Source organism: Phoca vitulina, unplaced genomic scaffold (genome assembly GCF_004348235.1).
Source record: "Phoca vitulina isolate PV1807 unplaced genomic scaffold, GSC_HSeal_1.0 scaffold89, whole genome shotgun sequence".
NCBI lineage: Eukaryota > Metazoa > Chordata > Mammalia > Carnivora > Phocidae > Phoca > Phoca vitulina.
The window spans coordinates 3,412,792-3,438,965 of NW_022589792.1; positions in this window are offsets into that span (position 1 = coordinate 3,412,792).

The window sequence follows — 26,174 nt, forward strand, 5'->3', positions numbered from 1 at the left end:
CAGAGGTCCCTCCAGAGTAATCTTTCCCTCTGGCATGGCAATTGGCAACATTCAAGATGGTGGCTGCTTCATCAGCCTGGATCCTGGAGTGCAGATGGAGAAAGTCATACCCGCCCTACCACTTCTATTTTTATTGTGATTGCATTTTATTTTCATTCATTCATTCATTCATTCATTCATTCATTTTAGTAAGCCTAGTAAGCTCCAAGCTCAATGTGGGCTTGAACTCATGACCCCAAGATCAAGAGTCACATGTTCCATTGACTGAGCCAGCCAGGCACCCCATTCCCCGTCCCCCACCCCCTTGCCCTACACCTTCTGACCCATCATGGCCATGTAGTATGAGCAAGAAATGAAACTTTGGTGTTTGAAGCCCCAGAAATGTTGGTCTTATTTGTTACTGCAGCATAACCCAGCCTGTCCTGACTGATACACCATAAATGATGAATGTCATATTTATGTTCCTGAAGACTAGAGCCTCATCCAACTGCCTTGTCAACATTTCATTTCAATGTCTCAAAGGCATCTCAGACCTGCCATGCCCAAGTCTAGATGAAATCTCTTCCTCCACACCTCCACATCCAATCCACCATCAAGTCTCATGAACTCTACTTCCCCAAAAGGGTCCTGTAAAATCTACTTCCACAGCCATCCCTTGAATCTGCCTACATCTCTCCATCTTCATCAACCCTCCTAGTCCAAACCATCATCAACTCCACTTGGATGACTACAATACTTCTATTGCTCTTAAAATGAAGACCAAAAATTGTAACATGTCCCACAAGATTTTGACTGATTTGACCCCTGCCCATCGCATCAACTTCCTACTGCTCTCCTCTACCCCTCCCTGTCCTCTCTTCCAGCCACCCTGGTCTTCCCACTGTTTCGCACATGCTCTAAACCCTCTTCCTGCCTCAGGTCCCTTGCACATGCTGTTCTCATCATCTGCAAAATTTCTCCCTCTCCTCCAAATTCCTCTTGTTAATACCTACTCATCCTTTGGATTTCAGCATGTCCCTCTAGGACACCTCCCCCCTGGTGCCATCTATGTCAAGTTTCGGCTGGTTTAGGCTCTTTAAGAATTGGTTCTTTTCTCTGGAGCCCATACCTCAGTATGTAATTGCACTTCATTAGATTGCTGATTTGATCCACATCTGTCCCCTAACTAGGTTTTATTCATCAGGAGCCCAAAGACCAGGTTGGGCTTTGCTGACCATTTCATCCCCAGTATCTAGCACAACATCTGGCACATGATAGGTGCTCACTGAACATTTCCTCATCCATTCAACAGATCTGCAGTGTCTCCCCACTCTATGCCAAGCACTTTCCTAAGCCCTTGGCATATTCAGTTGTCCAATCCTTCCAATTGCCCAGTGTTGTAGGTACGGATGTATGTCCTAGGGCTGCTGTAACAGACCCATTACCACAAACCGAGTGGCTTAAAACAATATCAATGTTCTTTCACAGTTCTGGAGGCAAGAAGTCTAAAGTCACTATCACTGGGCCAAAAACAAGGTGTCCCTCCAAAGCCACCTTCCTTTGCCTCCTCCAGCTTCTGGGGGCTCCAGGCATTCCTTGGCTTTTGGCCATATCACTCCAGTGTCTGCCTGCATCTGGACAGGGACTTTATCCCTGTGTCTGTCTCCCTTTCTCCTCCTTATAAGGACACTCTTCCTTGCTGGGCAATTAAAATCAGACTCTGTGGGTGGGTGAAGGGGCTCCAAAGAGGTACAGCCCCTGCAGGAGCCCCTGGCTGGGGTCTGGCATCCAAACCCCTGGGGACCCCCAGCCTTTCTCAGGGCTGCCCTTAATTTCTCACGCTCATCCTTTCCTCCTGTTCACCCCCCCTTCCCACTCCCTCCCTCTTCAGCTCCCATCTTTCCTTCTGTTCTCCCTCCCAGGCTCCTCCTGCCCGCTCCTCCCTGCTCTCTGCCACTTGCTTGCCCCAGACGTGGGGATGTGAGAAAGTTCCGGCAGAAATTGCAATCTCCTCTCCTCTCATGTGGCTCCTAGATAAGACAGTAAAAATCCGATTTTCAGCAATTTGCTTCATTTGTGAGCTCTCCCTCGTCTCCCTTTCTCCCCCTGACACCAGCTTAGCAAAATTGCCTGGGCGGAGTGGATATTTTTAACCACTTAGTAGTCAGGGGAGGATCATAAAAAGTTTTGCAAGAAACCGGTCCTGGCCCCTTGCAGCCGGCTGGTGGTGGTGTGCTTTGGGGGTTAGGGGAGGAGCATTTCAGGAAGCGAGGTGGGCAGGTTGAAGGGAACTAACTAGGCAGGAAGGGACGTGGGGAGGGAACAGAGTTACCAGAATCAGAGGGGGAGCAAGCTGCGGGAGAAGGTCTGCCAGACAGGAGCTGTGGTTGCAGAGGAAACCAGTCTGGGGTCTAGGTTTCTTGCCTGGCAACAAAGGACATAGCAAAGGAGCTTCCTCAGCAGTTTTGGAAGGGGCATCTCCTTCCCCAAACCCAAGGCGGCAGTGGTGGGGAAACAGCAAACATTTATTGAGCAGTTTCTATGTTCCAGGCACATGCTCATGGCTTTACGTGGATTCCTTCACTGAATCCCCATAGCAGTTGATGAAGGAAGCATTTTTCCTCTGTGGGTATGAGTTAAGGCAAATAAATGTTAGGCTGCTGTAGTGACAAGGCCCCCAAATACAGGTCCCCCTCCCTGTCCAAATGTTCACTATGCAGTCTCCACCACTATCTGAGTTTGACATCCAGGCTCTTGCCGTCTGAACTCGGGAACTGAAAGGATGCTGATAGGAGGGAAGTATTATGGCTTGAAGGACACAGGTCATTTCTGACTCACATCGCAGCTGTAGCTGCAAGGCTTGTGTTCTGTAATAGACCCAGTCTATTGTATCTGTTGTAACAGCCCAGATGGACTAAGCCACCTAGAGCTGCAGGCTGTCTTCATGGATCTCACAGGTGCCAGGTGGCTTAGTCCATTTGGGCTGTCATAACAGATTACAATAGACTGGGTCACTTATAGACAAAACTTATCTATTTCTTGGTTCTGGAATCTGGAAGTCTAAGATCAAGGAGCTGGCAGATTTGGTACTTGGTGAGGACCGGCTTCCTGGTTCATGGTCGGCTGTCTTCTAAATGTGTTCTCACATGGTGGAAGGGGCAAGCGAGCTTTCTGGGGTCTCTTTTATAAGAGCAGTGATCCCATTTGTGAAGACTCCATCCTCATGACTTCATCACCCCCAGAGGCCCCACCTCCACTAACCATCCTGTTGGGGATTCGGTTTCACCATCTGAATTTGGAGGAAGACCCACATTTGGTCTATAGCAGAGGGCTACCTAACTGTTTTGTCCCTGCATGACAAGGGCCACCAGCTTCCCAGCCTGTGATGTGTGAATTCTCACCAGCTGCCTACCCACTAAGATAATGCCAGGTATTTTAAATTCTATTACCAAATTGATAGTTACAATATCATTTTGGCCACTGGAACAGAAATCCAACATTACAGTGGCTCAAGAAGAGATACATTTTTTAAGGTTATTGACTTATTTAAGTCATCTCTACACCCAACGTGGGGCTCGAACTCATGACCCTGAGATCAAGAGTTGCATGCTCTTCAGACTGAGCCAGCCAGGTGCCTCAAGAGATAACTTAATTTAGTACTTACTTAATAGTCTGAGTGTAAATGGTCCAAGACTGGGGTGGTTGGCTATATTGTGGTGAGGATGTAGGCTCTTTCTGTCTTCTGTTCTGCCACCTCCAGGGTGGACCAAGATGTCTCCCCAGCATGGCCACTTTCCAGCCAGTGGGAGGAGAAAGGTCAGGGGTGGCTCCACTCCTCTCCTTCAAGAGCATCACCCAGAAGGTGCACAGGTCACTACTGTTCACTTATCATTGGCCAAAACAAAGTCACATGGCATATCTTCAAGGAAGGCTAGGAAATGAAGTCTTTTTCCTGGGTGGCCATGTGCCCAGCTTAAAAATGGAGGTGCTTTATCAATACAAAAGACAAGGAAAATTGAGGGGAGAACAGGGAGTGACCACCTAATGGTCATAGGGTTTCCATTGAGAGTGATGGAAAAGTTCTGGAACTAGGCAGTGGTGGATGGTTGCACAACATTGTGAATATACTTAATGCCACCGAGTTGTGCACTTTGAAATGGTTATAATGGTAAACTTTAGGGTGTGTGTATTTTATCACAATAAAAAATAATTTATTTACAAAAAAAGACAAGAAAAGGGATACTGGGAGACAGTCTATGCCCCAAGCAGAAACCTGAGTGAAGAGAGAGAGCAAGCCATGCAATTGTCAGAGGGCAGATTTTTCCTGGAGGGAGGAAATGCATATGTAAAGGCCCTGTAGCTAGAACTTGCTTGGTGTGTCTGAGAAACACTGAGGAGGCTGGAGTGAGGTGAGAGAGGGCGACAGTGGTAAGAGATGAGGGCAGGGAGGTGACAGAGGCTTATAGGCTGTGGGGAGGAGCACAGATTTTTTTTCTGAGAAGCCAGTGGAGGGTTCTGACCATGAAAGTGACCAGGTCCAATTTAGGTGTGAAAGCAGTCACTCAAGCTGCTAAACCTTAGGGTGCTCTCAGCACCCTAAGAGGGCTGAAATTCAGGTGTCCCCAAGCCCAGGCTTCCTGGGGATAGCCCAGGCCTCCCATGGCTCCCGCCTGCCCTCCCTTATCCAATCTCGCTTCCCCTCTGCAGGCTTTCCCCTCCTCTGTTGGCTGTAAGGAGCAGTGGCGAAGAGCTTGGGTTGTGGATTCAGGGTTGGAATCCCAGCTCCAGCACAGAATAGCTCTGTGATCCTATGGACTGAATGTGTCCTCCCCACGTTCATATTTTGAAGCCACAACTCCCGATGTGACTGGATTTGGAGATTGGGCCTTTATGGAGCTATTTATGGTTAAATGAAGTCATAAGGGAGGGACCCTGATCCAATAGGATTAGTGTCCTTTAAAGAAGAGATGCGAGCTTGTGTGCATGCTCATCGCACTCTCTCTCTCTCTCTACCATGTGAGGTCCAGGGAGAAAATAGCCATCTTCAAACCAGGAAGATCATTCTCACCAGAACCCAAACCAGCTGGCAACTTGATCTTGGACTTCCAGTCTCCAGAAACTGCAAGAAATTAATTTCTGTTGTTTAAGCCACCCCGTCTGTGGCACTTGATTACAGCAGTCCAAGCAGCCCAATGTCCCTGTTTGAGTGACTTAACCTCTCCATGTCTCAGTTTCCTTACCAGAAAAATGGACGCTTATTAATACACCATAGACTATCTTGAGGCTCCTTAAACAAATAAAGAGCTTGAACAGTGCCCAGCTCTCAGCAAATGTCAGAGTATCGGTCAGGACAGGCTCGATGAAGCAAACACGGTGGGTGCCCTGCACATGTCCCCATGACATTTACCGTGACAGTACCGCGGCACCTGCATCTCTCTGCTTGAGGGCTTTTTCTCAGGAGAAAGCACCTGGGAGTTAATGCCCCCGGGAGCAGCTTTGGCAAATGAAAGATGAGAGTTGAAGGATAAACACCCCAGATCCCTCATGCCTTGGGTGGAACAACTCTGAGGTGTGTTCTTGCAGGGTGTAAAAGTCCCAAGACCACCCTCGCTTCTACCTCCAACAGCAAGTTTGGGGTTCCCAAGACTACCTCAGGTTCAACAATTCCCTAGGACTCACTGATAGCTCTCATACTCCACATTATGGTTTATTAAAGCGAAAGGATACAGATTAAAATCAACCAAGGGAACAGGTGCATGGGCCAGGATCCAGGAGACAACAGGCATGAGCTTCCAGGTGTCCCCTCCCCGCGGAGTTGTGTGAACAGCGCTAACTTCTTCCAGCAACAATGCATGACAACACTCATGGTGTACTGCCAAACTGGGATGCTCATCCCAGCCTTGGTGTCCAGAGTTTTTATTGGGTCTATGTCATATAGACATGGTTGACCATCCGTATAGCTGACCTCAGTCTCCAGCCCATCCAGAGGTTGAGCTGACAGTGGGTGGCCCAAGGCCCCCACCATAAATCACACTGTTAGACTGTTTGGCCCAAGGCCCCAGGTAAACAAAGATACTCTTACCAAGCAAAACATTCCAGGGTTTAGAGGTCACCTCCAGGAGCAAAGGGCAAAGACCAGACCTCTCTTTGGGTGAGGTTAATCATTTATTGCACACTTCTACAATGTCCCCCAGAATTCTCCTGTGGGTTAGAGCCCCAGTTGCCCACAGCACTAATCTCAACAATGTGCCCATTCTTTTCTTCCTCATTTCCTCACTCTCCTTCCTGGGATTACTTCCCAAATAAATGATTTGTCTTTGAATCCTTGCTTCTAGGTGAACCCCCTGTTGCAGGCTGAATAATGGCCCCCCAAAGATATTAGTTCCTGAGCTCTGGAACCTGTGAATGTGACTTTCTATGGCAGAAGAGATTTTGCGGAAGGGATTAGGTTAAGGCTCTTGAAATGGGAGATTATCCTGGATTATCTGGGAGGGCTCTAAATGCAATCATAAGTGTCCTTAAAAGGGAGAAGCAGAGGGAGGTTAGAAGACGCTACACTCCTGGCTTTGAAGACGGAGGAAGGGGCCACGAGCTAAGGAACACAGCACTGCAGCTCTAGAAGCTGGAAAAGTAAAATGACTCTCCCCTAAAGCCTCCCAAAGGAGCAGGGTCCTGCTGACACCCTAGTTTCAGTCTAGTGAAACTGATTTCAGACTTCTGACCTCCAGAACTCTAAGGAAATAAATGTTGTGTTCAGCCATCAGATTTGTGGTAATTTGTTACAGCCGCCGTAGAATACTATTACACCAGCTGAGACTCTGGGTCATGTCGTGGTAGCCCCAACATCTCAGCGACTTGAAAGTTTATTTCTTGCTCATGCTACATGACCATTTGGGACCACGTGAGGCCTCTGTTTGGGTCATCCTCATGGCAGTATATAGGCTGATGAGGCGGCAGCTATCTGGAATGTTCTTAGTCACTGCAGCAGAGAGAGAGCAGAGGGTCCTGCATCAGCAATTAAATTCTCCACCTTGGCAGTGACGTCATCACTTCTGCTTGCAGCTGACTGGCCAGAACTCATCACATGGCTCCAGCCAACCACAGGGGAACCAGGAAGTGCCACCCATCATGTGCCTGGAAGGTGGAGAGCTGGGAATAGTCAGGGAGCAACATCAGTGGCCCCCAGAGTTGGATATTACTGGAGTAACAGGATGCTAAGATGGACATTTTCATTCAGGCCCAAAATAACTAGACAGGATGACCAGTGAGAGGCATCAGACCACAGCAAAGATTTCTAAAGTCGATGGCTCACAATGGGTTTCACGACTCTCACCTTGACCAGGGTCTAAAGGGCTCGGGGAAGGCAGGTTTAGAGAGGATTTTATGAGGAGGATTTCTTTGGAGGAGGCTGTGCTGTGACCTTCATGCTCTCCCCGTCAAGAGAAAAGGGACAGAGCAGAGTGCCTTCCTCACCTCAAGCCCAGGAAAGAAAAAACATCAGCAGGATGTCCTGGAAAATCTGCTGTGAGTCCCCTGGACTTTGGGGACCTCATGGCCTCTGGAGGGCAGAAGAAAGGGGTTGGTGACTGCTCTGTGATCAAAACACAGGGTACATCCAGGGGGGCTTCCTGGAGGAGGTTCTGGGACTCCGACTGCAAGCATATGACTGGTTTCAATGGGGGAGAGAGTCAGGCTAAGCAGGGAGCAGGTCCTAAGGGAGAGGCAGGGGCTGGGTAAGAGGTTTCCTTAAAAGCATTTACAAAAGGAAGGCTGGGCTCTGAACACCTGCTAGGCCCAGGAAAGGCAGACCCCTGCTCCCCCCCTCAGCCAGTTCCACCAGGACCAGCTGCCCCCTGGTGTCCTGGGGCTGCCACAACAAAGGACCACAAACTTCAAGAAACACAGTAGAAATTTATTCTCCCTCAGTGCTGGGGGCCAGAATGTGAAATGCAGGTGTGGGCCAGGCCAGACCCCTAAGAGCTCTAGGGTAGAACCTTCCCTGGCTTCCTCCTGTTCCAGTGGCCCCAGGTGCGCCCTGGCTTGTGGCTGCACTGCTGTAATTTCTGTGTTTGCCCCTCTCTTCCCCAGGGCTGTCTCTGTCCTCTCATTTTCTGTCCCTTATAGAGACACTCATCACTGGATTTAGACTCTCCCACCTGATCCAGGATGATCTCATCCCAGGATTCCTAACTTAATCCCATCTGCAAAGACCTTTTTTCCAAATAGAAGTTCCAGGGGTGAGGATGTGGGACCTATCCTTTTGGGGACCACCACTTGACGCCCCCCACTCACCCTTCCCTCCCTGAGCTCAGATCCTGAGCGTTGACCGGTCCTCAACCTTGGGCTTCTCTGTGTCCTTCCTTATAGAATCCAGTTTTAGCAAGAATCCTGCTAAGTCAGTGGAGCTAGAACCTTCCCTTCCTCCTGATGTTTGCTCCTAGTAATTTTCCATCCACTGCCCCCGACCCTGCTCCTTGGCTGTAAATCAGAACTGAGCCCGGTTCTACACTGAGCTCTCTTTTCCCCTACTGCAATAGTTTTTAAAAAACAAAATTTATCTTCATCGCTCTAACATTTGTCCAGCTCTGGTTTTCTTTAACTGTGACAAGAAAGGTGAGCAAGGAGGGAGGGAAGGATGGGCCCCTGCACCACTCCGGGCCCCCAGAACCAGGCCCTGGGGAAGGGGGAGAATATTTAAGTCTAAACCACAATCTGAGCTCAGATCTGGACATTCTTTTCTTGAATCTTGCCTAAGCTGCCTTGTGACTTAAGGCAACCACAAGAGCATCTGTGATCTGAGATGCGTGGAACAGTCAGGAAGCTAAGAGTTTATCCAGTTAACACCCCTGCCACCCCCCACCTCCCCCCACCCCCGTCCCGTGAAAGCACGTTAAGGAGCAGCAGGAAGCCAAACAAGAACTGCATTTGATCCCACCCCATGAGTAAGACGGGCTCCATGCCGGTTCATTTTCCTCAGTGTCCTCTTGACTCCAGGATTCTTCTAGAAGGTCTTTCGCTCTCCCCCCCTCACACTGACCTCTCTCCTGCCTTCCTTGGGCCCTGGGTCCTCCTTCGCACTGGGGCCCTGCCTGCCCTCCATTCCATTCCACAAACATTTATCGAGCAACAGCCGGATGCCAGGGGCAGGGGTTGGGGAGGTGCCGTGGAGTCAGGAGAGAACAGCAGAGACAAGGGACCTCCCTGGTGGAGCTGACATTTGGGTGGGAGAGCCAGACAAGAGATAAGATAAGCGAGTAAATATCTTTGGTATATCCCAGGGCAGTGAGTGCAATGGGGAAAAAGAATGGGGTAATGGCGGTTTGTGGTGGTTGTAAATGGGGGAGATGGAGGGTGTCAGAGAAGGGCTTCCTGGGGAAGGGACACGGGAAGGGAGACTTGGAGGAGGTGAGGGAGGAGGCTCGCAGATATCTGGGAGGAGATAATCCAGGCCCAGGAAATAGCCTGTGCAAAGGCCCTGAGGCAAGAATGTGCCTAGTGAGGAGGCCCATGTGGCAGGAGGGAAGGAGGGGAAGAAAGTGGGGAGACAAGGGCAGGGAGGTGATGGAGGACTTGGGGTTTTGCTGAGTGAGGAGGTTGGTATACAGAATGACCCCCCAAAGATGTCTACGTCCTAATCCCCAGAACTCCTGAATATGTTCCCTCACACGGCAAAAGGGACTTTGCAGATGTAATTAGGTTGTAAGGATCTTCAGACAGTGAGATTATCCTGATGATGGGGTGGGCCCCATCTAATAACACAAATCCTTAAATGCAGGAGAGGGAGGCAGAAAGGGGGTCAGAGAGATGCCATGTGAGGAAGACAATCCCCACCGGCTTTGAAGGTGGTGGGAGAGGCCACAAGCCAATGAGTGCAGGCCACCGTTTCAGCTGACATCCAGCAAGAAAATGGGCTACATTTTCTTGGGCTACAACCCCAAGGAGCTAAATTCTGCCAGCACCTGAATGAGGTGAGGGCTCCTTCCCTAGAGCCTGGCGGTCAGCTGACATCTTAGCCCAGGGAGACCTAAAGCAGACTCTGGTCTCCAGAACCTGAGATGATACACGTGTGTTGTGGGAATTCGTGAGGGCGGCAACAAGAAACCACTCCAAGGTGCGAGCCGGCTGAGTTCTGAGCAGAAGAGGGGCACACCCGGCTCAGCTGTTCACTAGTGCCCCCTAGGGGCCGAGGGGAATAGACCTCTAGGCGAGGCCGGGCTGCCCCGGGGCCAGGGTGGAGGCGGCTGCAGGTGCAGGTCCAGGTGGGCGATGCTGGGCTGGACCAGGCGGGGCCGTGGAGGTGGGAGAAGTGAAGTCCAAGGTTTGGATGTGAGTGGAGAGAGAGAAAAAGAGAGAGAGAGAGAAGAATCAAGTCAAGGATGACAGGAGGCTTCGGACCTGGGTACCTAGCTCCCCCAGTCCTCTCCGGCCCCCTGCTCCACCAGCCCCCCACCCCCGGCTCCCTCCCCTGCCCCCGCAAACACACACTTCAGGCATTGGCCACATGCTGCCCTCTCCTCTGAGGCCTGGACTGTGCCCTGTGGCCTCTCGCTCCTGGCATTCGGCCTCTCCATTCTCAAGACAGGAAGTCAGCTGAGGCTGAGGAGGGGCTGAGGCTGCCAGCGCCCTGACCCCCCCCCCCCCCCCCCCCCCACAGGACTGGGAAGCTGCCTCCCCCCTCCCCTCCGAGCCCAGCCAGACCAGCTCCCATTTCTCCCCTGGTCTGTGCATCTCTCTCTCTCTCTGGAATTTTCGTTGTCCTTATGGTAACCGAATTATCCCATCTCTGCCTCTTGCCGGGGGGGCCACCGCAGCGGTGTGGGTGAGGAGGGCCCGGGTCCCAGCTCAAGCTATTAAACCATCAATCACCCGTCACTACCGACTCCCCCGCACCTGGGACCCTCTGCCGGCTGGGCTGCTGGGCCTCAGACACAAGCCTGGAGGCCTCCGGACCCTGCAGGGTGGGGCCTCAGAAGAAACTCACAGGCCCTGCTCACCTGGATCCACGGAAAGCCGTCCTGGGTTCTCTTGCCAACCTGGGCAAACCACTTCATCTCTCTGTGCCTCAGTTTCCCCACCTGGAAAAGAGAGAAAATAACCTTTTTTAAAAAGATTTTTTAAAAAAGTAATCGTTGCATCCTGCCTGGGGCTGGAACTTAAAACCTTGAGATCAGGAGTCCCACACTCTACCAACTGAGCCAGCCAGGCGCCAGAGGTAACAATATTTTTGTTGTCATTTCGGTTTACTGTGAGGATTACATGAGTGAATATGATGGTAGTATCTGGCACATAAGAAGTCCTTTCTAGGATTTGTTGCTATGATTGCTGTCCCGCTCCTAGCATTCACTGGGGATCATCTACTGCTGATAGAAATCCAAGACTTGGGACACCTGAGTGGCTTAGTGGGTTAAATGCCTGCATTTGACTCAGGTCATGATCCCAGGGTCCTGGGATCGAGTTCCGTGTGGAGCTCCTTGCTCTCCCTGCTTGTGCGCTCTCTCTCTCTGACAAGTAAATAAATAAAATCTTTTTTTTTTAAAGATTTTATTTATTTATTTGAGAGAGAAAGAATGAGACAGAGAGAGAGCGTCAGAGGGAGAGGCAGACTCCCTGCTGAGCAGGGAGCCTGATGTGGGACTCGATCCCGGGACTCCAGGATCATGACCTGAGCTGAAGGCAGTCACTTAACCAACTGAGCCACCCAGGCACCCAATAAATAAAATCTTAAAAAAACAAAAAAAGAAATCCAAGACTTTTGGCTGCGGGTTGGGGGTGGGCGCGTTTATGGGGATCGTGGCTGTACCATCTTCCAGCCGGTGCTTCATCCAAGTCAGAACTGGAAATTTTTTTTTTTTTTTTTTTTTAAAGATTTTATTTATTTATTTGACAGAGAGAGAGACACAGCGAGAGAGGGAACACAAGCAGGGGGAGTGGGAGAGGGAGAAGCAGGCTTCCCACCAAGCAGGGAGCCCGATGTGGGGCTCGATCCCAGGACCCTGAGATCATGACCTGAGCCGAAGGCAGACGCTTAATGGCTGAGCCACCCAGGCGCCCCAGAACTGGAAATTTTTTAAAAAGCCTCCAGCAGAACCTTAACTACTGCTGAGCACCCCACATTTAGTGGTACTCATTTCAGATAACAAGGCTCAACGCTTTGCACTGGCTGTTCCCTCTGCCTGGAATGCTCTTCGGGGCCACGTGCCACGTGCCTGCTCTTTGCCTGCTTCAGAGCTTGGTTCACAAGTGCCCTCCTCAGTGAGGTCACCCAGTTAAACTTGCATGCGGTGCCCCTGTCAGCCCCAGGCATCCGGTATTATTGCTTCCACAGCGCGCATGCGCGGCCACCTAATGCGCTGTTCGCCGTTTTTGCTGCGTCTGTCTGTCCATCCCACTGGAGCGTCAGCCCCAGGGCAAGGGTGTATTCCTTCACCACGCCACACAGTAGCTGGCATGAAGTAAACGCTCAGTAAATATTTGTTGAGTGAATGAATGCATTCCAAGGCTGCTCTGCTCTGGGCCTGTCAGCAATCCTGGGCTTTTGGGGGGTACGGGGGGTATGATCAGTCCTGTGCAGGGACCCAGCTGGTCTTCCATCATCTTTATGTGGATCTATTTTCCTTCCTCCCTCCCTTCTTTTCTTCCTTCCTTCCTTTTTTGAGGTGAAATTCACCTAACATAAAATCAACCATGTTAAAGTATACACTTCAATGACATTAAGTACCTTCACAATGTTGTGCGGCCATCACCTCTACCTGGTTCCAGAACATTCCCATCACCCCAAAAGGAAATGTGTACCCATTAAGTCACTCCGCAGTTTTCCCTGTCCCCCCGGCCTCTGGCGACCACCAATCTGCTTTCTGTCTCTATGCATTTACTTATTCTGGACATTTCATGTAAAAGACATCATGTGTGATCTTTTATGTCTGGCTTCTTTGAGCATAGTGTTTTCAAGTTTCAGGCACATTGTAGCATGTGCTAGTATCAGTAGTACTCCTTTTTAGGGCCAAATAATAGTCCAATGTATGGATGGAGCACATTTGCTCATCCATTCATCTGTTGATGGACATTTGGGTTGTTTCCACCTTTTTTGTGGATCCTTAAAAGGCACCCTTTCCTCTGGGCCAATGAAGGGTGTGGTGAGGGGAACAGAGGACATCAGCCCTTGCTCTGGCTTCTGTCTGGCACTCTTGTGCAATGAGCAACCGGCACAGCTGTTCATGGCAGCTCTGATGGTACCATGCGCATCCCCACCAGCTCAAAGATCAAGTAGCCCGGAGCTGCGCCTCCTCACCTAGGCTTTCAGACTGCCAATCCCTGACCTCTATGGCCTGCTTACCCCTGCGGAAGATCTGCCAGGGAATCGGGCCACTCTGGGTGGTGCTCCAAGCCCCCTCCTTCCTGTTGCCCCTGGCCGGGCCTTCCTTGCCTCTCTAGACTCTGGGGACCCTCATGCTCCACAGCCCCTCCCCCATCCCTCCTCTGCAGGGTCTCCACTCAGCCTGGAGTCCCACACCCGCCGACTTCTCCCAACCCTCTCTCTGTGTCTCCAGCACAGTGGCTATTTTTATTTTCCCTTCTTATTAAATTTCCAACTTCTGCAAACACCATGGCCCCTGCCTGGCCGCCCCCCCACCCTTTCCCTTGGAGCGGATTTGATTCACTTGCGTTTTATTAACAGATTAAAAAAAAAAAAGCACGCAGCTGCCACCACACTGTGCCTTCTCTGCTTTCTTGGAGGTTTAGAAAAGCCAGAGGGAGGAAAAGCGGGCTGCAGGGTCCCTCTGGGGGTTGAAATCCACCCTCCTCCCTGTACCCCAGCATATGTAGACCTTTCCATCACAGCCTGAAGGCTGAGGGGGAGGGGCTCGGCAGTGAGACTGGGCCCTTTCCTGAGTTGGAGGGATAATTTGAGGGGTGTCAGGCCCGTGTGATCCCCTAGCCAGCACCTGGTCCCAAGGTGGAATTGGAAATTAAAGAAAAAAAAAAATCCGTATGGAGGCCACGCCCCCACAGACACTCGGTGGGGAGCTTCCCAGGCAGGCCTTGGAAGTGGGGGCTTAGATTTGGAAGCCTCTACACTAGAGCTGGGGTTGCCTCCACCCATTCTCCCTTCCGGTAGCTGGTGGGAAGCGGGAGGGGGGGGCGACACAGAAGGTTCCAGGCTCCCTGACACCACCTACCCTGGCAGAGCTCTCTCAGCTTTTTCTTCCCAGGAGATTCTAATCCCAGTCTCCTCCCCCCACCCCCTGCCTCCCAGAGCTGAGAGCCCAAATTGCTTCTTCATGCCCCCAGGGTGTTTCCCCCCCCAAAATTCTTTGTGGCAGTCACTATGGCAACCCAGAACCCAGCTGCACTTTATTTCCTCAGGATACAGGATGGGGGGTAGGGAAGTAGATGGGTGGGTTCAATTGGGACTTTCATACCCTCTTATTTCCACTTCTGATCCTCCTCCTCCACAGGGCCTGGTCCAGCCTCGGTCCACAAGATATTAGGCTGCCGGCCTGGGTGCCCATCCTGGCTTGCTGGGCTGCAGCTCCCCACTGGGTCCCTCATCCATTTGAGGAAGGCTCTTCATCTGGCCAGAGTGCTAAGGTTAAATGATGCCCTGGATCCCAGTGGAATTCCTTTCCCTTTCTTTTTTCTTCCCTCTTCCTCTCCAATCCCATAATCAGGGTAGGCTGGGATGGTTGGGCATGTTGGACACTGCACAAGGGGACACAGAGTGAGCTCAAGCCACGCTGTGAGTGCCCCTTTCTCCTTTGCTCAGGGGCACCTTATGGACTAACCTTTGCCCTGCTGTAGCTGACACCGACTCTCGGTTCACTATAAAGAGAGCCAACTATTTCAATAACAAATTTCAGTTCCAGTCACACCCCAAAGCAGAGGAGGAAGGCAAGCCTCATCAGAAATTTGAGGTTTTGGACAGTACAAGCTACAGGTCCTCTGAGACCTGAAGAGAGCAAACATGGGCAGGAGGAATTCTAGAGGGGCCAGAGCTGGAGTCAAGGACCTTAGAATGCCTTGGGGGTAACCAGAGAGGGACAGGAAGTGATTATCAAAAGTCCCAAAGAAGTAAAAGAGCTGGTGTAAAAGGACTGCCAGACGGACCCAGCTCGATGCCCTCACCGTCTATATTCTGTGCCTCAGCACTGAGTAGGTCCTGCCATCAGGAGGTGGGGCCTATTTCTGTACCCCTCGAATCTGGGCTAGCCTTGTGACCTGCTTTGGCCAATCCAATGCAACAGAAGTGCCCCAGTGGTCCCGAATCTGGGGCTCAGAAGCTGCTGCGTATTTCTGCTCACTGGAAACCCTGCCTCTGTCACCTGATGAAAGCCCAGGCTAGCCTGCAGAAGGATGAGGGACATCAAGGGGACAGCCCTGTCGTCCCAGCTGAAGCCATCCCAGACCAACATATGGCCAGCCGAGCCCCAAACATATGACAGAGCCCAACCTGGGTGGATAAAGAGTCCCTCACAGACCCACAGCTGACCAAAGACTCATGCGGGAGCCCAGCGAAGACAGAACTGTTGTGCTGATCCGTAGACAGTGGGGCCATAATTAAGGCTGATTGGCTAAAGCCACGGGACTTGGGGGCTGTTTGTTATGCAGCATAAGGGGCAATAGGTAACTGACACAGGGTCTGACTGGCACACGGGTCCATTAGGCGTAACTTGTCCTTCCTCACAGAACTGGACTCAGTTCTAACAGGCCTGGATTTGGTTATCATCTCCTTCCCTTTCTTACAAATTCTTTCCTATTCCTTCATTTCCTGATCTCTAGCCACATTCCTTTCACTCTCCTGCTCTCACTTCCTTCAGCCACATCAGATGATCCTCACACCCTCCAAGCTTGTACCCACTTCCAGCCTTTGTGCCTGTTACCCACACCCCCGCCTGCAACTTCCTCCCCTAGATCTTCATGTGGGTCCCTCCCTCGCCTCATATGCCCCGCTCATGTGTCTCCTCCTTTAAGAGGCCATCCCTACCTCAGACAGGCATGCTGCCTTCTGGCGCCTTATCAACTCCTTCCTCTAATTTTTGTGGTTACTCACGGCACTTACCACTACCTGAAACTGTCTCCTTCCCTTCCTTGTCTCACTTCCCCATGCCCCTCCCCATGCTTCCCACCTCCCAAATAAACTGCATCTGCTCTCATACCCTTGTCTCGGGGTCTGCTTCTGGAAGGAACCCAACCCAAGACAGCTAAGGGAAGATTCTAGATTTGGGACAAAGACACTCAGTGGTGCTGGGTACTTCTGCTGCTCCCCCCTGGAGCCACTCGTGTCCAGCTGTGCCACATTTAGGGATGCTAAGGTTGACCTGGGGCTTCAGATGGGGGCAAAAGAAACTTCCACCAATATACTCCTCATCTGCCCTTTCCCCGGTGATTTCACCGTCCATGCATGAGCGTGTCCCAGATCCATGATTTCATTACCGGTTGCAAAATAGCGCCGTTCCCAGTCTATCAGGGCGTTTTCTCATTTATACATCCGTCTCCTTCACCAGGCTGGGAACCTCCTGATGCTAGCAATAGAGCTACTTCCATACCAAGGAATCATTTGCTAAAAGTACTTGAATTCTGGAGATGGAAACCATTGGGAAAAAAATCAAACAAACAGGTACTTGTTTTCCGGAGCAAAGAAACCTGGCATCACTCCTCTTGCTTCTGGGATCAAAGACTGCCTGGCTCCAGCCTCCTCTGGACTCCAGCCTTGGCCTCCGCCCACCTCCATCACCCGCCATCATCCGATGGATTCGGGAATCGCTGGGGGCTTTGGGGAGAAGAAAGATTATCTGCCTAAAGGCATCAACATCACTTGCCTTTAAAATTTTTTTTTTTATTTTAAACCTTCCCACAATTCAAATGTTTCTCTTATTATCTTCTGCCGAGGGAAAAAATTAATAACACGGCGCAATATAAAACACTAAATTAAAGGCGTTTTGGAACCAGCAATTATTTCATAAGCTTCTCTTTTATTGCCGCGCTAATGTGCCTAATTGCTGTCTTAATGAGGACATTAATTTCTAGCTAATGTGATGTTATTATAGAAATTGCAGTCAATCTCTTAAAAAGGGGAAAGTGCTAGAAAGCTGTCCCACGAGGCAGGGGTTCTGGTCACCCTGGGGCTGAGGGGCAAAGGAGAGGGGAGGGGATGGCACGGGGGAGCAGCCAGGAGCCAGGGAAGGGGGAAGGCAGGGGAGTCTCGCAGGTAGCGGGCATTCTGGGGAGGCTCCGGTCAGAGAACCAGCTGTTCTAGGGACCTTAGGAGATGAGACCCAATAGGGGAAAGCGTTAGAACAATAGTAAAACCTAACATCAGTGGCAGGGACTGTTGGAGCATCTTATTTATATCTTCATCCTTGCAATAACCCGATGAAATTGATAGTATTGTTAGTCCCATTTTATGGATGGGGAAACTCAAGCACAAAGAGGTGGAGTGACTTACTCAAGGTCACACAGCTAGCAAATGGTGGAGGTGGGATTTGAACCCAGCCTGTCTGGCTTAGCCATTGAGCTGAGCTGCTTCTTGGCCAGTGCCCACCACTGTCCACGATAATAATCTCAAACATTTATTGAGAATTTATTAGGTGCCGGCCCTGTACCAAGTCCCTCATATATCATCTCAGGGTGGGCTTCTCTGAGAAGAAGAGGGGCAGGTCAAGCCACACCTGAACCCTCCCTAATAGAAGAGGGAGGACATACTAAGGCTCAAGGCTGGGTCTGCAACTGCACCTCCCCCCACACACACACACATGGGAACAGGAAATCCAGTGTAGGGGAGGGACTTCAGGGCCCAGGGAGGGGAAATGTCTTTGCCCCGAGCTGTACCTTCTGGCACGTTACCATGGAGGGTCAGAGTGGGCTGTGAAGGCAACTGGTCTGGGTTAGAATTCTCGCTTTCTCACTGCCTGTGTGACGTTGGGTATGTGGCTGGCCCTCTCTGTGCCTCATTTCTTCATCTATAGATCAGGGATAACAATCGAACCTATCTCAGAGGGCTGTTTTGGAGGATTAAGCAAGTTCAAATGATATATTAGTCAGAATCAGTACACCCCAGTGGCCGTGACAAGCAATCCCCAAGCCCCGTGGCTTAATACACCAAAGACTTATTTCTCACTGACATGGTACGTAGCTCTGCTCCGCTTGGAAACCAGCCACCCTCTGTGCCGTGGTGTCACCTCCTCCAGTGCCTCAGAGCCCTCGGGGGGACCCTCTCTGTCCAGCCAGCAGATGACAGAGCAAGAGAGAGAGCACGGAGAGAGGAAGGGGTGAGGAGGTCGGGAGGCCTGCATCTAGACTATTCCGACCCATACTCGACAGTAGCAGATCAGGAATGACGGGGAATGGGTGTGAGGGCAAAAAACACAACCAACCCCTTTTAAATTCCAACAGCTACTTACATGAAAAGCAAAAGAAGGAGCCCCCTGAGGCCCGTATCCCACACTCAAAAAAAAGCAAAAAAAGACAACCACGAAACAAAAGGGACCTGATTCGCTGCAGCTCAAGCCTTTGCCAGTCTGGCTCATAGAGACACACACAGAGTTGCCGGGCGCCATCGCAGAGGTGCTCCCCTTTATTTACAAACTTGACTTTCCTTTGTTTTAAACTTAAAGCAAGTCACTCACAAAGGAGACTTCTCTCATATGTATACGGAGAGGAAGGTTTATTTTAAGAAATTGCCTTTTGCAGCTGTGGAGGCTGGCAAGTCCCAGATCTGCAGAGTTGGCCAGAAGGCGGGAGAGTCCAAAGGCAGTCTGCTGGCAGAACTCCTTCTTGCTCGGGGACAGCAGTCTTTTTTCTCTGGGGGCCTTCACCTGATTGGATAAGGCCCACCCACACAATGGAGGGTAAACTGCTTTCCTCAAAGCCCACTGATTTCAATGCTAATCTCACCCCCAAAAAACACTGTCTCAGAAATTTCTCAAATAACGTTTGACCAAATGTCTGGGCACCATGGCCCAGCCAAGTTGACATCAAATCCAACCATCACATCTGCTCAAGCCCAAACTCTTTGTTTTCTATTACAGTAAAGCAAGTATGGTTGGTACTATTTCTATGCCCCCTTGGCTCATACACCCCTACGTCTCTCTGCCTGGGGCTTGTATACAAGCATGCGGGGTCTGCAGGCAAGAAGTGCTGGGGGCGGACACTCCAGGAGTGACCATCGTCAACAAGAGACAGAATTTTGGAGGGTAAATACTCCAGCTCTCTCCCCACACTGGGGAGCTGACTCCGAAGTATGTGCTCTCTGCTGCCTCCTGGATGTCCCCAGAGGAACTGCATCCCAGTTACCGCATTGGGAACCTGCTCAAGAACACACTCTGTACTGGTTGTCTTCCCTTTCCTGCCGCACTCCCCATCCCTCTCTACCTGTGTTTCTTGGAATTACCTTGCAGATTAAATGCTTGCATCTAAATCCCTGTCTTAGGGTCTGCTCAGGCGGAGACCCAGCTCATGGAATTCCCTCTTTAACCTCTTTCCCAACTCTACAGCAACAAAGCATGAGTGGGTGGGAGAATGAGTAGAATTTCTTTTTGCAGAGAGGCAATACACGCTCGTGATTAAATGAAAAGAATGCAAGCCCCGTCAAAGGGAGAGCACGTTGAGTTGAGTCCCTCTCCGTGCCGCTCCTCCTTTGGCCTCCATATAGCCCTGCTAAGACCTGCCCAGCGTATCCACCCTGATGTTTTGTATTCACACTCCAGCATCTGCATGAATATCCTCTGCCTTTCACAAATGGGGATCATTGCAGACGCACTGTTCCACATTTGCTTTTTCTCCAGTTAATTATATAGCTTGGATACCCTCCCCAAATCGGCACATCCAGACCCGCCTCATTCTGCTTAATGACTACAGATATTGGAAGATGTGCTTTCAGAGGAAGAAAGGATTTGTCTGGAAGGCTCCGCCTGGAAGTCCTGGACCTGAGCTAATGAGATGGAAGACCACACTCCAATTCCTCTCCCTCTTTTCCAGCTCCTCTGTGCCTTGGGAAACCCACATGGACCCAGTGTCTGGTCTGCCCCACCTGAGCGGGATGGACAGGCCTGTGTCTGGGTCAGGGTGAGAGTTTCAGGCTCCTGCTCTGGCCATCAACCGTCCATGCAGAAAAAAACCAAACCAAATCTCAGAGCTCGGTGCCCACTCTGTGGGCCTCCACCCTGGAAGCACTTGGCGTCTCCTCCTGGCCTTGAATGCCCCTGACCCTCGACAATCTAGGAAGATGTAGCGGCCAATCCATTTGCAGGGTGAGTTGTCATGTGCTTCAGAAGGTGGGCCCTGATTGGTCCAGATCCATCGGGCGTTCCCTTCCCCTCACTGATGATTGGCTGGGGCATGCCACCTGAAGTTGTGGGCATCCTGCTGTATCCACTCAGCGCTGGCTGTTCCAGCCCGGGGGTGGGCAAAGTACGCCTTGCCACCTGTCTTTGTAAATAAAGTTTATCGGTGCACAACCAAGCTTATTTGTTTACATCTCTTCTTCAGGCTGCTTTTTGTACTAGAAGGGCAGAGTTGACTAGTTGCAACACAGACTGTCCCACCTGAGAAGCTAAAAAACACTTATATCTGGGACCTTTACAGAGTTTGCTGACCGCTGGGCAAGTGTGTGCTGACGCATTCTTAATCACCTGCAGCTCTCTACCTGGGGGTTTTCTCCTGATCCACATGGGGGACAGGTCGGAAGTGACCCTGGGAGCAGCCCTCAGTCTATGATAGACCGGAACCAGAGGATCCATTTGCAGGTCCCACTCCACTTGGGTGGGACATCTCAGACGTATGTGTCCACATAGTCTCTGCAGCGTATCCCAGTGGAATTGGACCCCAGGTGCCCTTGGCAATCACTGCTTATTTACACCTTGCGTCCGTTGCCCTCCTTTTCCTATATCATTTCCCTTGTCCCCACCAGTGTTTCCTGGATTTACTCCCCAAATAAACCGCTTGCACTCGAGTTGTGTCTCTGAGCGTGCCTCTGGAGGAACCCCAAACCAAGACAGCCCGTGACAGATTTCAGGTTAGGGAGAACCAGGAAAGGGCTCCTTCCTCTTGAAAAGAAACACGTTTAAGAGATGGTCTCTTCTGCTGCTGGAATCTGTTATTTTCTGCACATGACACCTGGAGTTCTAGAATCTGTCTTTGGACCATGAAGAGAGCCTGCCTTAGGACAAAGCTTAAGATGTGGGGAGGGCAGAAGGAACCTGAATCGATGACACCATTGGGTCACTGAATTAATCAACCCAAGAGCTGCCCTGACTCTGAACTTATTGCTCTATAAGATGGTGACTATTATTATTGTTTAAGTTAGCTTGAGTGGGGCTTTTCTTCTTCCTTTATAGAAGGAAAGATCTGGAGTGGGAGGAGGAGGATCAGTCTAATGGAGTAAACACTGGGCTATCACCCTTGGGTGAGGTCAGAGGTGAAGTCTTTGCAGCTGCCAGAACATTTCTTTTGTTTGCACGTAAGAAAACCCTTAGTTGCCATAACTTATTCAAAAAGAGAAGATATTGGCTCATACCACTGAAAAAGTACAACAGCAGTATGACTTCAGGCATGGCTGGATCCAGGTGCTTGATGATGTCACCAGGAGTCTGGTTCCATCCATTTCCTAATTCATATTTCCTCTGTGTTAGCCTCTCTCTCAGGCCAGCTCTCAACAAGTAGCGGCAAGATGGTCCCATGCATTCCTGACTTACAACCCAACAACTTAGCAACCCTGGCAGACAGAAAATACCTCTTTCCCAACAATTGCAGCAAAAGTGTAAGGACTGTCTCTCATCTACTATCTTGAATAGGTCCATCCCTGGGCCAACCAGGAAGGGGGAAATGTTCTAATTGGCCTATCTTGGACTATATGCTCACCTTCAGTAAGGGGGATTTGACCCTGCCATGGGGTTCCACGTTGACCAAAAGGGGATTAAAGGTGGTTCCTCCAAGGAAACCTGTAGAAAAGAAAAGGGATGCCAGGGAAACAAAAACATCAGGCTTCTATGAGCCTAGACTCTGTAGGCTGGTGATTGAAACAGAAGGTTCAGTAAGCCCAGAGCATTAGGATCTTGAACAAATGAAGTCTGAACATAACCTCTCTATCTGACTCTCATCTCTCACATACTGGTGTTTACTCAGGACACAATCTAGGAAGATTTGTGCAGGACATCAGAGTCAAAAGAGGGAGGGAGGTACCGTGGTGACAGGAATGGAGGAGCTAGGTCAGCAACCAAGCAGTTAGCCTGGAGAGAGCTGATATTGCATTTGTCCTGCACAAGCTATGATGCTGTGACAAAGAGGCCAAAATTTCAGTGGCTATAACAAGATGAGGGTTTCTTTTTTGCTCAGGTGTCCAGAGGTTAGCCTAGGTCCAGGGCTGGTGGGACAGTTTTGCCATCCAATCACTGATGGATTCCTTCTGGAGTTTTGAGGAGAATCAAGGAAAAGGAAGTGGAAGGCAAAAGCTTTCTTTGAAGGACGTACCCAGAAGTTGCACACATCACTGACGCTCATACCTCATTGGCCAGAACTTAGTCATATGGCCACACTTAGATGCAAGGGAGACTGGGCTATGTAGTCTCTAACAGGGGAGCCATGTGCCCAGCTAAACTGAGAAGACTCTAATACCCAAAGGAAAGAGGAGAATGGATTCCAAGGAGTAGTTGGTATTTCACCCCGCTGGCTGAATCTGCTTCATCTGGGAATGGGCTCTGCCATCCGGGACTATTGGCCCCATAAAGAGGGACAGGGCCATCCCCACTCCATATCCCATACCCCCTCTCCATGCATACATGTCATGTGATCACTTTATTTATTATATTTTATTTCAAAATTTTTCTATTTAAAATTTTAAACAATTTTTACTAATTTATTTTTTAAAGATTTTTAAAATTTATTTATTTTAGAGAGAGAAAGAGAGAGCAGGGGGAGGGGGTCAAGGGAGGGGACTCCTGCTGAGTGCAGAACCTGGCGTGGGGCTCGATCTAATGACCCTGAGATCATGACCTGAGCCAAAATCAAGAGTCAGACATGCAACTGGCTGAGCCACCCAGGCACCCCTAAAAAATGTTTACTAATTTAAAATTTTATTTTTAAAAAGTTTATTACTATGTATTTGTTCTTTTATTTTTCCTTCCTTCCTTCCTTCCTTCCTCCTTCCCTCCCTTCCTCCCTCCCCCCACCCCCCCCTTTGCAGCACTGAACAGCAGAACATGGATAAAGTACCTGGAACTTAGTAGGCACTCATGGAATATGGTGACCACAAAGCCACGGTCTCATCAAACCCATTTCCTCTTCCTGTACACACAGGAAGACTGCGTTTCCAGCCTCCCTCATAGCTTGGCAGGCTCATGTGGCTGAGTTCTGGCCAATGGGATACAGAGGAAATGACTGTTCTACCTCCAGCACAAGACCCTAAATTATCCTGCTAAATCCTCCACTACCCCTTCTCCTCCTGCATCAGATGGTCAGAGGTGGAGGATGCAGGGCTGGATTCCGAGCCTCTGAAGAGGTTGGGGGGGAGTGGTGTTTCTGTACCCCTATATTCTTATCTATCAATAGGGTAATAAGTGCCTCGGCTGTATTGAGGATCCAACGAAATAAATTAACATTTGAAAGTTGAAATGAATTTTCACTAATATTTGAAAAGTGAAATTAATTCATTTCAATTAAATAAATTAATATTTGAAAAATGCCTAGAACAGTGCCTAACAGGGGCCAAAGGGCTATATGTGTGTGCAGTATATTTTTAAATGTATAATTTCACAAACCAAGCACCCATACACCTGCAAGCCCAGTTAGGGAATAGAACACTGACTGATGCCCAGGCGTAGATGAAAAAAATAGCCAAATGACACAAATCTGTCATTATTAAACTGTGATAGATGCCTTGAAGCAAGAGAACAGGAAGCTACAGGAATAACCCAGTGAACTAATTTAGATCAGGAGGGAAGTCGGGAAAGGTGTCTTCCAGACATTTCACTTGATTTGAGTTATGGGGACAGAGAAGGTAGCTGGTGAGCCCTGAGGAAGGGCAGCCTTCTGGGGACAGACTACAGTGAGTGGAAGGCCCCAAGATAAGCCAGCTCGGGGCACAGTCAGGGAACGTGACTGGGAGCCAGGAGGAAGGAAGAACAGCAGACAGCCGGGGTGGGGGAGGCCAGCAGAGGCCAAAGGTCATGGCAGTTACTTTGGTCTTGATTCTAAAAGCCACAAGGAATCGTTAAAGGCTTTTGGTCTGATGTACATTTTAAGAAGATGGCTCGGCCACTTGAATCCCACACACTGGCAGTGGGAGGGTGGATGACAATATTTTGGAAAACTGTTTCATTACATCTACGAAAGCTGACTATCCACTCGTCCATGATGGAGAAATTCCATTCCCTGGTAAACCATCCCAAACTGGAAATGACCCAAATGCCTATAAGAGCAGAGCTGACAGACTAATTATGGTATGGTCCAACAATGGGATACTATGCAGCAGCGAAAAAGAGCAATCCATTGCTGCCTGAAACAACACAGATGAATCTCACAAACAGTATTGGAGAAAAGAAGGGACTACAGGGCACCTGGGTGGCTCAGTTGGTTAAACGTCTGCCTTTGGCTCAGGTCAGGATATCAGAGTCCTGGGATCGAGCCCCTTGTCAGGCTCCTTACTCAGTGGGGAGTCTGCCTTTTCCTCTCCCTCTGCTGCTCCCCCTTCTTGTGCTCTCTCTCTGTCAAATAAGTAAATAAAATAAGTAAATAAAATCTTTTTTTTAAAAAAGAAGCAAATACAGAAGAAGAAACATTGCCGGATTCCATTTATATGAGGTTCTAGAATAGGCAAAAATATTCTGTGACCATGGAAATTAGGATAATGGTTATCCTTGGGCAAGGGGGTAGTGGCTGGAAGTGAACATGGGGGGATCTCTGGGGGCTGGGATTCTATCCTTGATCTGGTGCTGGTAACACGGGAATATTCATTATGAACATTCATTGCACTGGGGGCACCTGGGTGACTCAGTCAGTTAAGCTTCCGACTCTTGACCTCAGCTCCGGTCTTGATCTCAGGGTCATGAGTTTGAGTCCCAAGTTGAGCCCTGCATTGGGTTCCACACTGGCCATGGAGCCTGGTAAAAAAAAATTCATTGCGCTGTATGCTCATGTTATGCACACTATGAAGTATGTTCACCACGTTCCAGTAAAAAAGATTTTTAGAAGTTAAAAAAAAAAACAAAGATGGTTATGGCCACTCTGGGGAGAAAAGATGCGGAGGGGCTTCTATTTTGTCACTGAAGCAAGAGGGGCCGTTATTGCGAGGCGGAAGGTAAGAATGCAGGCCCTGCTGAGCCAAAGCTGGTTCATGTGGCACGCATCTCTTTCCTCCTCTATGTGAAGTGACCTCACACTCATGGCCTGAAGTCTGCCATGGTGGGAGTATTCACACCATGGAAACTAGCAGATGCTACACGTTTTTTCATTGTTTTTTTTTTTTTAAAGATTTTATTTATTTTTTGACAGAGAGAGACACCAGTGAGAGAGGGAACACAAGCAGGGGGAGTGGGAGAGGGAGAAGCAGGCTTCCCGTGGAGCAGGGAGCCCAATGTGGGGCTCGATCCCAGGACCCCGGATCATGACCTGAGCAGAAGGCAGACGCTTAACGACTGAGCCACCCAGGCGCCCTACATTTTTTCATTGTTAAAATTTTTCACGAAGAGTCAGTTTACACACACTCACTATACTCCTGGGGGTGTAGATAACAGGATGGGGCATGACAAGGCAGTGCCTTCCACCAGCTCTATTTGTGCTGGGCCCTGAACCTGAGGACCCACTGAACAAGACTCACAGAGCTGGCCCCCACAGGCCACACAGGTTATGTGTGTCAGTTGTGGGGTGGGGGAGGGGGTGGGGAGGAAGAAACAAATAAATCTACTCAACAAAATAAGAAAATGCTTAGGAGGAGTTCCAGGGGAGTTCTGCTTTGAGTAATTTCTGAGTAGAGTTTTGTGGGATGAATAGGAGTTTTCCATAAGAGTGGGATGGCAGACCAGGCAGAGAGAAAAAAATGTGTGCAAAGGCTTGGGGTTTTTAAAGGATATGCCAGGTTCTTGGAGTTGTAACTTGCTCCAGGAGGTTAGCACAGAGGGTGAGAATTGGTCAAAACCAGCCCATGGGTATGCTTTGTTTTAAGAAATATTTGGGTTGATCTCCCAGGCTTAAATAATTAATGATTT